Genomic DNA, 8941 nt, shown 5'->3' on the forward strand with positions numbered 1-8941 from the left:
AATTTCCGCCTTTGAATCGTTCCGTGAACAGGTGTTAGCGCCGAGTAGCTTTATTTTTTTCGCTCCCCTAAAGGAATTTTCAATTTTGTGCCTTGTAAAAGCTCCATAACAGCCTTACTTTGTGATCCACATTTAAGCATCTTCTAATCAGCCTCAATATGGTGGAAAAGTCATTAAAGCAATCTTATTCCAGGTATTACAAACGTCGACATCTGGCAGAATTAACATTGAACTGATTGGTTTAAAGCTGCGTTCCAGCGTTATCCCGTCTTTCATTGCCCTCAGTAGTGTTTAATTAAAGCCTGAATGCAGGTGAAGCCTTTGCCTCTTTCACAATATGTCGGGCTAATTGTGTGTCACAATGGGTCACTGGACTCCGCCTATTGGTTGCCAAGAGTGGACACAATGAACATTAAGTAAAAACCACCCAAATCAATTTAGGATCACCTTGCTGTGTGATGAAATTATATGGAAAGTAAATGAATGGAAAATTGGTCTGAACAGGCAGCACTGTGTGTGATTATTCCTGCGTGAAGGTGAAGGAGGAAAAAAGGCCCGGCGACTTTTCCCTTTCACGAAGCGACACTGTTTGCTGAAGGTGCTCGCCCTTTTTGATGCCGGCCATTAAAATGTGATGTTCTGAGTTTAAAGCAAACACAGCACTGACACTGCAGGAATTCCTCTGGCAGTGTTTAAGGGTTGAACGCGGGGTGGTCTTTTCAGCGGTTGTCGATCAGTGGACCGTTTTGAAATGTAAATTCAATTTGTCCTTCTGAATTTAGATTTTTCGGCGACAGATTGCCATGTGAGCTGCGAACAGCCTTTTTTTTCTTTCTCTGTATCCCAGCACAGAAAATGTGCTCGGCACCATTAAAATAAGAAAGACATTTTCAGCACTGAAATGAGTGCATTAAATCAGGCCTGACAAGCTGTTTAGTGTCTGTGAGGAGACTTGCCTTTAAAAACTGCAGCACTCTCCATAATATGAACTGTTTTCTTCCCTTTTACAACTTATGAAAAGTTGCCCACCGGCTATACTGAGCACTGTAATTGGTGACAAGATAAGGGGTTACACTGAAAACTGCTGTGTGGCTGCCTGACCTGGGTGGTGTTTACAGGTGCAGACACACTAAAAAGCAGCCCCCGCTGTTTACAGTGTGATGCAACCCACAACCAGACAACAATTGCAACAAATGGTGCAATTGTGAAGCTTATAATGGTCAGCTTGTGTTGCGGCAGTTTCCTGGAGGCAATAATAGAGCTGACCGGCCAATGGTAGCAGATTGCAGTGAACTGTATCTAAGGTATGAATCAAGATGGTTAGTAATCATTTTAATAGGTTTTGCCATCTACTAATATTATTTGTCTTATTTTGGCCTCGTGTTAAATCTACTGTTGCCATAATCTGGACACTTTGTGCATCAATAGAAAGTATAATGTTGCACATTTTACAAACGTAGGCCCACTTTATCCAACCCCGTCTTTTAAAGTGGAAGTATTAATGATGCATATTGTGTGCTGAGAGGTTTGAATGCACTTTTAACTCACAGTCTCAACTTTCTATAGCCAACTCACTTGCACCCCCCTCAGGATGTGTGCCTCACATGAAAGAAAAACATGTATATTTATTGAGATCTATGAAGTGTAGCATGTTGGTTTTAATGTTTCATAGAAAGATAAGTAACCTGCCATGCTAGCTCAATGAGTTTACAGAGATTATTACAAACTGCAGCATCCACAGTATTTGAAACGCTGCCTAAACTGCTTTTGATTGGACGCCTGTAACAGCACAGCTCTGTGTCGTACTGCCAGGTAAAAACTCTCACGTTGACCTGCTAATTTAGCTTGTTTTTCAAGCTCACAATATATGTACATGTCCTCACTGTCTTTTTTCCATGAAGCTGTGCAGAGTGGAACTTGTGCGCATTTGTATGCTAATTGGTGATTTCTCTGTCTAGCTTACATTGCGGTGTTGGCTTCCTCGGGGAGCCTGTTATCATAAGAAAGGTGATGTCTTCTAACACAAGTATAGAGGAATAATTGGCTTGGACCTGAACAGCACTTCGTCTCTGTCTGGTTTGCTTGATTGAAAGGAATTGTGCGTCTGGCACGCTTGAAATTAAAAAAAAAAAAATACAATATTAATGATGTTGAGCTGGATGAGTTTTTTTTAATAGAGAAGATGTTTATGCATGCGCAGCAATCACAACAAGGAGGAAGGGCGAAATGGAATAAATTGGTCGTTCTGGCTTCGAGTTGTTGTTCTTCAGAAGTCATTTGTGGCAAGACTAAATGTGAACATTTTAAATAATTAAAACGCCACCTGCCAAGGAAACTTTGAGCAAATTCCCCAGTAGCCAGCCAGATTAAAGTTTAACTTTCTCTCCTGGAGCACACGGAGCAAGATAGCACTTCCATATGCCGGGCCAGTGGGTCAGAGGAGTAGCCGTTGCAGGTGGGACTGAGCAGCTGTGACCTTGAGCGCTACTCGCCGTCTGGTAGTGCCCATAATGAATGGAGACTGTGATGAATAGTGAAAGCAAAGTTCTCCCAGCTTTCTGGAGGTGACCAGGAGGAAATGGTCTCTCTCTCTTTGTTTTCATGTTAGATCTAAGTTCAGCATGTGCAAGGTCTCAGCCCAGAGAGGTTCACCGACATCACTGAAGCTCTGCTGAGACGATTGGGTGAAGTTTTGCTTTAGAGAAAGCAAAAGAAAATGTGTTATAATTATTCTTTTGCTTACATTTAGAAACATCTAAAAAGAAGCAGAAAATCTAACCTCTGTAGGGTTGAAGCGTCTATGAGGGTGAATATCACCAATGGAAGGAAATCCTGAGACTAAACTGGCTGTTCTTTGAGTTTCACCTCAGCTGTGTTTATCTGACCAATCAAAAGACAAAGAAATAATATTAGCCAGTTTGCGCCTTTCTGGAGCTATAATAGGTTCCTCAGAACAAGATTTAAAATATGATAATTATCCATCGTCCCCAGCCGAGTGTGACGTGGGTCAAACCTCACCACTGCTTTGAAATGGTCCAATAGTGATATATAAAACGTCAGCAACCAAACTGATTTAACTGGCAGTTAAGCTTGGTGAATGACTAGCAACCTGTGCTGGTTGTGTTTCATTTCATCTTGTCAGCTTTCTACTTTTCTACGTACTTTATCGAATAAGCAAATGTAGGTTTGCATACAAAGCTGCCTCCAAGTTTCACCACAGCGACATGAGAAAGTGCTCAACTGCGATGCGAGACCGCAGCGAGGATCGTTGCGAGTCACGTAATCTCCCCGAGTCATGAACTCCTTGTTCACAGCTGCATTCTTCAGGCCGAAGTCATAAATACCCTCCTTGGAGAAAGTAAAACCCGTGGTGCTGCAGTACTGCTGGCCCAGAAACACGGCTTTGATGAGCAAAACATTCCCCCATTTGTGATGGAAAGAGTGCTGAGTGGTTGTCGCCAGGCAAACATCTGCAGTCGATGTAACGCAGGAAAGTTGCTTTTGATGTGCGCTCATTTACAGTCTGTTAGAAATCACGAGTTGCTGTGCACGTCCTTAATCGACTTCACTGAATTGATCCAAAACTGCATCCAAAGAAGGGATTCTTAAATAAATACAGTTCACTTGATTTACCTTTGAGAAGTTCTATTTATGTTTAGCTGCGAGAGTGCCGTCATCGCTGACGCTCTCTGTGGGATGACAGCTTGGTTCTGACTGGCAGGGTTTGTTTTCAGTATATAAAAAAATGATGAATCATTAAGGAGAACATGTGGAATATGTTGTGCAGGAGTCTATAGGTCTTGACCTCTCTATGCACTGTCTTGTGGAGGTTATGGGCTCAGTCTCTCATTTTGGGTTCTACTGAATAAAAAAAGTAAATCTCTTTTGTAAATCTTGATCATGCCGTGTTTCAGATTGGAGGATTATCTGTGGTATAAAGACGAACATTATTGGCTAACAGTTTGTAACACCTGTCCGCATCACGTCCACTCTCGACGCTCTACTCCTATCGGCAGCAGTAGCAGTTAATGATGCAAGCTCGCGCTCTCTGACTCCTTCATGACACCCTTGCTGTTTGTGAATCAAATTGTGGATATGAACAAAAGGTCATGGTTACACTTCTTAGCCTTTCCTGTCAGCTTGGACAATGCAGTCACTGAGCTTACAGTAAACATTACATCACACCCAGGATATTTATGCTAACACCTTGCAAGTGGGCGCTAGGTAGCCAAAAGCGCACAAGCTTATAAATACATTCATCTTGTTGAAATACACCTGTAGGTTACGTACAGGAAAACGCACTACAGCTAGCTTTCTTAATGTAGACAGTAAAAACTATGGACGGCGCCACCATGATCTCACGCACTGGTTACTGACGACCCAGTTTGAAGCGTGTTCTCCATTCCCATTGGGCGCTGATCTGATCTAAAATCAAAGTGTACACTGGATAGCCCTCCTTTCTGATTCTAAAATGACGCTAATTTAAAAAAATGACACTCAGGTTTTATTCAGGATTACCTGGAAACTAGGTGTTGAGCCCATAAAGCTGTAAAGGAAGTCACAGAGCAGGGGGCGGAGTTCCGTTTGTCCATATACTTCTAAACAATCAGAAGTCTTTTTTAATGCCCCCTGCTGACCATTTCAAAGAATGCAGGCTTAGACACCTATACTTTTATGTCTCTTAACATTCATAGCATGAACAATACAAATATATGAGTCTCTCCAATATTCAACATTATCATGTAAATCTCTATAAGACACATCTCCAACTTTAGGCAGTTTTTTGGGGGAGGGTCTTAGGGTAATCCAGCAATCCTGGCATGTAACACTGTTGCCACAAATACTCTGTATCCCTAATTTGACCTCATACTCTTTTGAATACCAGAGTTTATATTTTCTTCCCAAAGCAGAGGGAAAAAGGGAAAAATCCAGACACTTGTTTCCAAATATTTATCTCTTCGTGATCATGTTGATTCTAAATCATGTGGAAAATTTTGGTTTCCACATAATTGAAGAATATTATTTTTGTTCATTTCCTGTCATGCAATAGTTGTTTTCTTTTTCCCCGGAGCTTGCAGTACCTAATGAGCTCTAAGCTCTTCACATGATTTTTAACAAAGTATGTGTGTCGCTGTGTGCGTGTTAGCTACAGTGCATGTTTTTATTGATGATTCCTGTAGCATTCGCTTTACTTTGAGGAATACAGTAAATGTCCTGCTGAGGTTTCCACCACTCTTTAACTACCTGCACACACAAAATATCTAAACCTGTTGGGAATTAAAGTGCCTGTTTTATTCTCTTAAACGCCTTTTTATTTATTTTTTGGTCTTTTCCCTGAACCTGCCTACTTCCTCTCAAATTTTTCCAGCCCCAAACAAACATTTCAGTCTAAATTGGGAGCTCATTAGGGTCTCACACATCCACTCAAAGCACAGAACAGCGAGATATTATGAATTGATTTTCTCTATATCTGGACTATAAAAGCTGAGTGCATTAGCATTAGAGAAGACAAACGCTGCATTTGAGGCCGGCCGAGGGGTGAGAGTGGTGTTGAATTAAACAGACATGTTTAACAAGCTGTTAACAATTCTGGCTGTTCCCCATCCTCTCTCTTTCCTCTCCCTTTTTTGCTGTAAATAGCAGAGACAAAAAACAGCCGTGGCCCGAACGGGAGCGCGATCCCACGAGAAAACGCAGTGAAAGGAGGCTTTCGCTGGGGGAGAGGTGGTGACAGTTCACACGGCGATACTGGCGAGGAGACTGCACGACAAAAAGCAGAAGCTCTTTGTCTCACAGCTGGGGGAAGTGCGCCTCAAAACTGTTTAAATGTTATGGCGACAAGGAATGGTTCTTACGAGCCCCGGGTCCGGAGTGCACATTACATGTTAATGACTTGGAACACACAGCAGAGCAGAGGCTCAAACTGCCAATTAAGCATATGCTACAGACGCCACTGGTGTTCACACACAAGCATCTGATAGCGTTCAAGCTTGGCCTGCAGATCTGAATCTCTCCATGGGACGTGGAGGCACTCCAATGGTGAGTCATTAGCCACAGACAACCCCTGAAAACCACAGAGGAATAAAAGCAGCTGCTGATTGGATACCGCTCAATCAGCGCCGTCCTTTTATGACGGGCTCACTGTTCGTCACTCATCTGCTTAGTCAAACACTTGGTGGTGATGATGATGGTGTTTGCCTGTAAACATGTAAGCAAACAACACTCCAGCGCCTTACCTCTTCAATTGCTCTGCAAAGTGCTGAGTGGCTTGTGATTAAAGAGGTGTTAATACTGATGTGGAGGGAAAATACTGCACTCTAATATGGATTACCTTTAGAAACATTGATACTCTTTCAGAGTTTTCTTGTGTGTTTTTGCAGCTCATGTATACAATCAGAGTAGATTTAGAAACTTTTGAATTGAGGTTTCAGCCTGAGGCACCGTTTTAACGAAGAGCTGTCGATTTATAAACTGCATACGAGATAAGCTGCAGTTATAGCTAAATGCTGTATTATTAATAAATACATTGCATATAAAATGAAATATACAGCTTCAGTTATTCTACTGTCACAGTTTAGGCAATACAGAAAAACATAAACCTGTTTTGGTCCTCAGCTCTGGTATGACAGTTATTAGATTAAATGATGTGCTATTAATACAAATATCTCACAGCCACGAACAGATTATCCAATTAGGTGCTCCAGGCCACAGGCTTCCAAAGGGTCCTCGCCCGTCTTAGGATCAATGTGAGGCTGTATACCCCCTCCAAGCACCAAACTTCCACTAGCACAATGCATGAATTGAGTGCCTGGATCCAGACAGATATCTAAATTTGGAGCAGTTTTTGGTATTTTTCTTAAGAAGATGAAAACAGTGGGGCTCATTCACTAATACCGTGTTTGCCCCCGCTTCATTTCCTATTTGTTTGGTATGTTTTTCACACTTAAATGTTTTAGATCATCAAAAAAATCACATCTCCTTGAATCGCTACCTTATCGTGGTGGAGGGGTTTGTGTGTCCCAGGGATCCCAGGGGCTATGTTGTCTGGGGGCTTTTGCCCCCTGGTAGGGTCTCCCATGGCAAACTGGTCCTGGGTGAGGGACCAGACAAAGAGCGATTCAGAAGACCCCCATGAAAAGAATATCGAGGGAACAGTTTACCCTGCCCGGGATAGGGTTACCGGGGCCCCGCCCTGGAGCCAGGCCCGGGGAGGGTGCCCGAGGGCGAGCGTCTGGTGGCCGGGCCTTAGTCCATGGGGCCCGGCCGGGCACAGCCCGAAGAGGAGACATGGGCCCATCCTCCTGCAGGCCCACCACCCGCAGGAGGCGCCATAGGGGTCGGGTGCATTGTGAGCCGGGTGGCGGCCAGGAGCGGAGGCCCTGGCGGACCGACCCCCGGCTGCCAAGACTGGCAATAGGGACATGGAATGTCACCTCTCTGGTGGGGAAGGAGCCTGAGTTGGTGCGTGAGGTTGAGAGGTACCGGCTAGATATAGTTGGGCTCACCTCTACGCATTGTCTGGGCTCTGGAACCAGTCTCCTGGAGAGGGGCTGGACTCTGTCTCAGTCTGGAGTTGCCCCTGGTGAGAGGCGGCGGGCTGGGGTGGGTATTCTTATATCCCCTCGGCTTGCTGCCGGTACGTTGGGGTTTTTCCCGGTGGACGAGAGGGTTTGTTCCCTGCGCCTTAGGGTCGGGGAACGGGTCCTGACTGTCATCTGCGCTTATGCGCCGAGTGGCAGTTCGGAGTACCCAGCCTTCTTAGAGTCCCTGGGGGGGGGGGGTGCTGGAAGGTGCTCCACCTGGAGACTCTGTTGTCCTGCTGGGAGACTTCAATGCTCACGTGGGTAACGACAGCGAGACCTGGAGGGGCGTGATTGGGAGGAACGGCCTCCCTGATCTGAACCCGAGCGGTGCTTTGTTATTGGACTTCTGTGCTAATCACAGTTTGGCCATAACGAACACCCTGTTCGAACATAAGAGTGTCCATAAGTGCACGTGGCACCAGAATGCTCTAGGCCGTAGGTCGATGATCGATTTTGTAATCGTATCACCAGACCTGCGACCATATGTTTTGGACACTCGGGTAAAGAGAGGGGCTGAGCTGTCAACTGATCACCACCTGGTGGTGAGTTGGATCAGGTGGCGGGGGAGGACGCTGGACAGACCTGGCGCACCTAAACGCGTAGTGAGGGTGTGCTGGGAACGTCTAGCAGAGGCTCCAGTCCGCGAGATCTTCAACGCACACCTCCGGCAGAGCTTCAACAGCATTCCGAGGGAGACTGGGGACATTGAGTCCGAATGGACCATGTTCAGCGTCTCCATTGCCGAAGCTGCTGCATTGAGCTGCGGCCGCAAGGTGGTTGGTGCCTGCCGTGGTGGTAATCCCCGAACCAAATGGTGGACACCAGAGGTGAAGGGGGCCACCAGGCTGAAGAAGGAGTCCTATCGGGCTTGGTTAGCCTGTGGGACTCCGGAGGCAGCCGACAGGTATCGACAGGCCAAGCGGAATGCGGCTCGGGCAGTGGCTGAAGCAAAAACTCGGGTGTGGGAGGAGTTCGGAGAGGCCATGGAAAAAGACTTTCGGACTGCCTCGAAGAGATTCTGGCAAACCGTCAGGCGTCTCAGGAGGGGAAAGCGGTGCTCTACCTGCACTGTGTATAGTGCTGGCGGAGCGCTGTTGACGTCGACTGAGAAAATTGTCGGGCGGTGGAAGGAATACTTCGAGGACCTCCTTAATCCCACTGACACGTCTTCCGGGGAGGAAGCAGAGTCTGGGGATGAGGGGTGTGACCCGCCAATTTCCGGGGGCGAGGTCACTGAGGCAGTTAAACAACTCCTTGGTGGCAGAGCCCCTGGTGTCGATGAGGTCCGCCCCGAGTTCCTGAAGGCTCTGGACGTTGTAGGGCTGTCTTGGTTGACACGTCTCTGCAATGTTGCGTGG

At 45.8% G+C, this 8941-nt stretch overlaps 1 long non-coding RNA gene across 1 annotated transcript; it reads right to left on the reverse strand.

Annotated features, from left to right (window-relative positions):
• Window positions 1-1109: 1109 nt before the first annotated feature.
• Window positions 1110-4583, reverse strand: LOC145420515 (uncharacterized). Its single transcript, XR_013901837.1, has 3 exons — window positions 4519-4583; window positions 2780-2880; window positions 1110-2695 (listed from the first exon to the last, which is right to left on the reverse strand). It is a non-coding gene; the product is annotated as an uncharacterized LOC145420515 (long non-coding RNA).
• Between the last annotated feature and the right edge of the window lie 4358 nt (window positions 4584-8941).

The sequence above is a fragment of the Astatotilapia calliptera genome, chromosome 15 (genome assembly GCF_964374335.1).
Source record: "Astatotilapia calliptera chromosome 15, fAstCal68.1, whole genome shotgun sequence".
In the NCBI taxonomy this organism is placed as follows: Eukaryota; Metazoa; Chordata; class Actinopteri; order Cichliformes; family Cichlidae; genus Astatotilapia; species Astatotilapia calliptera.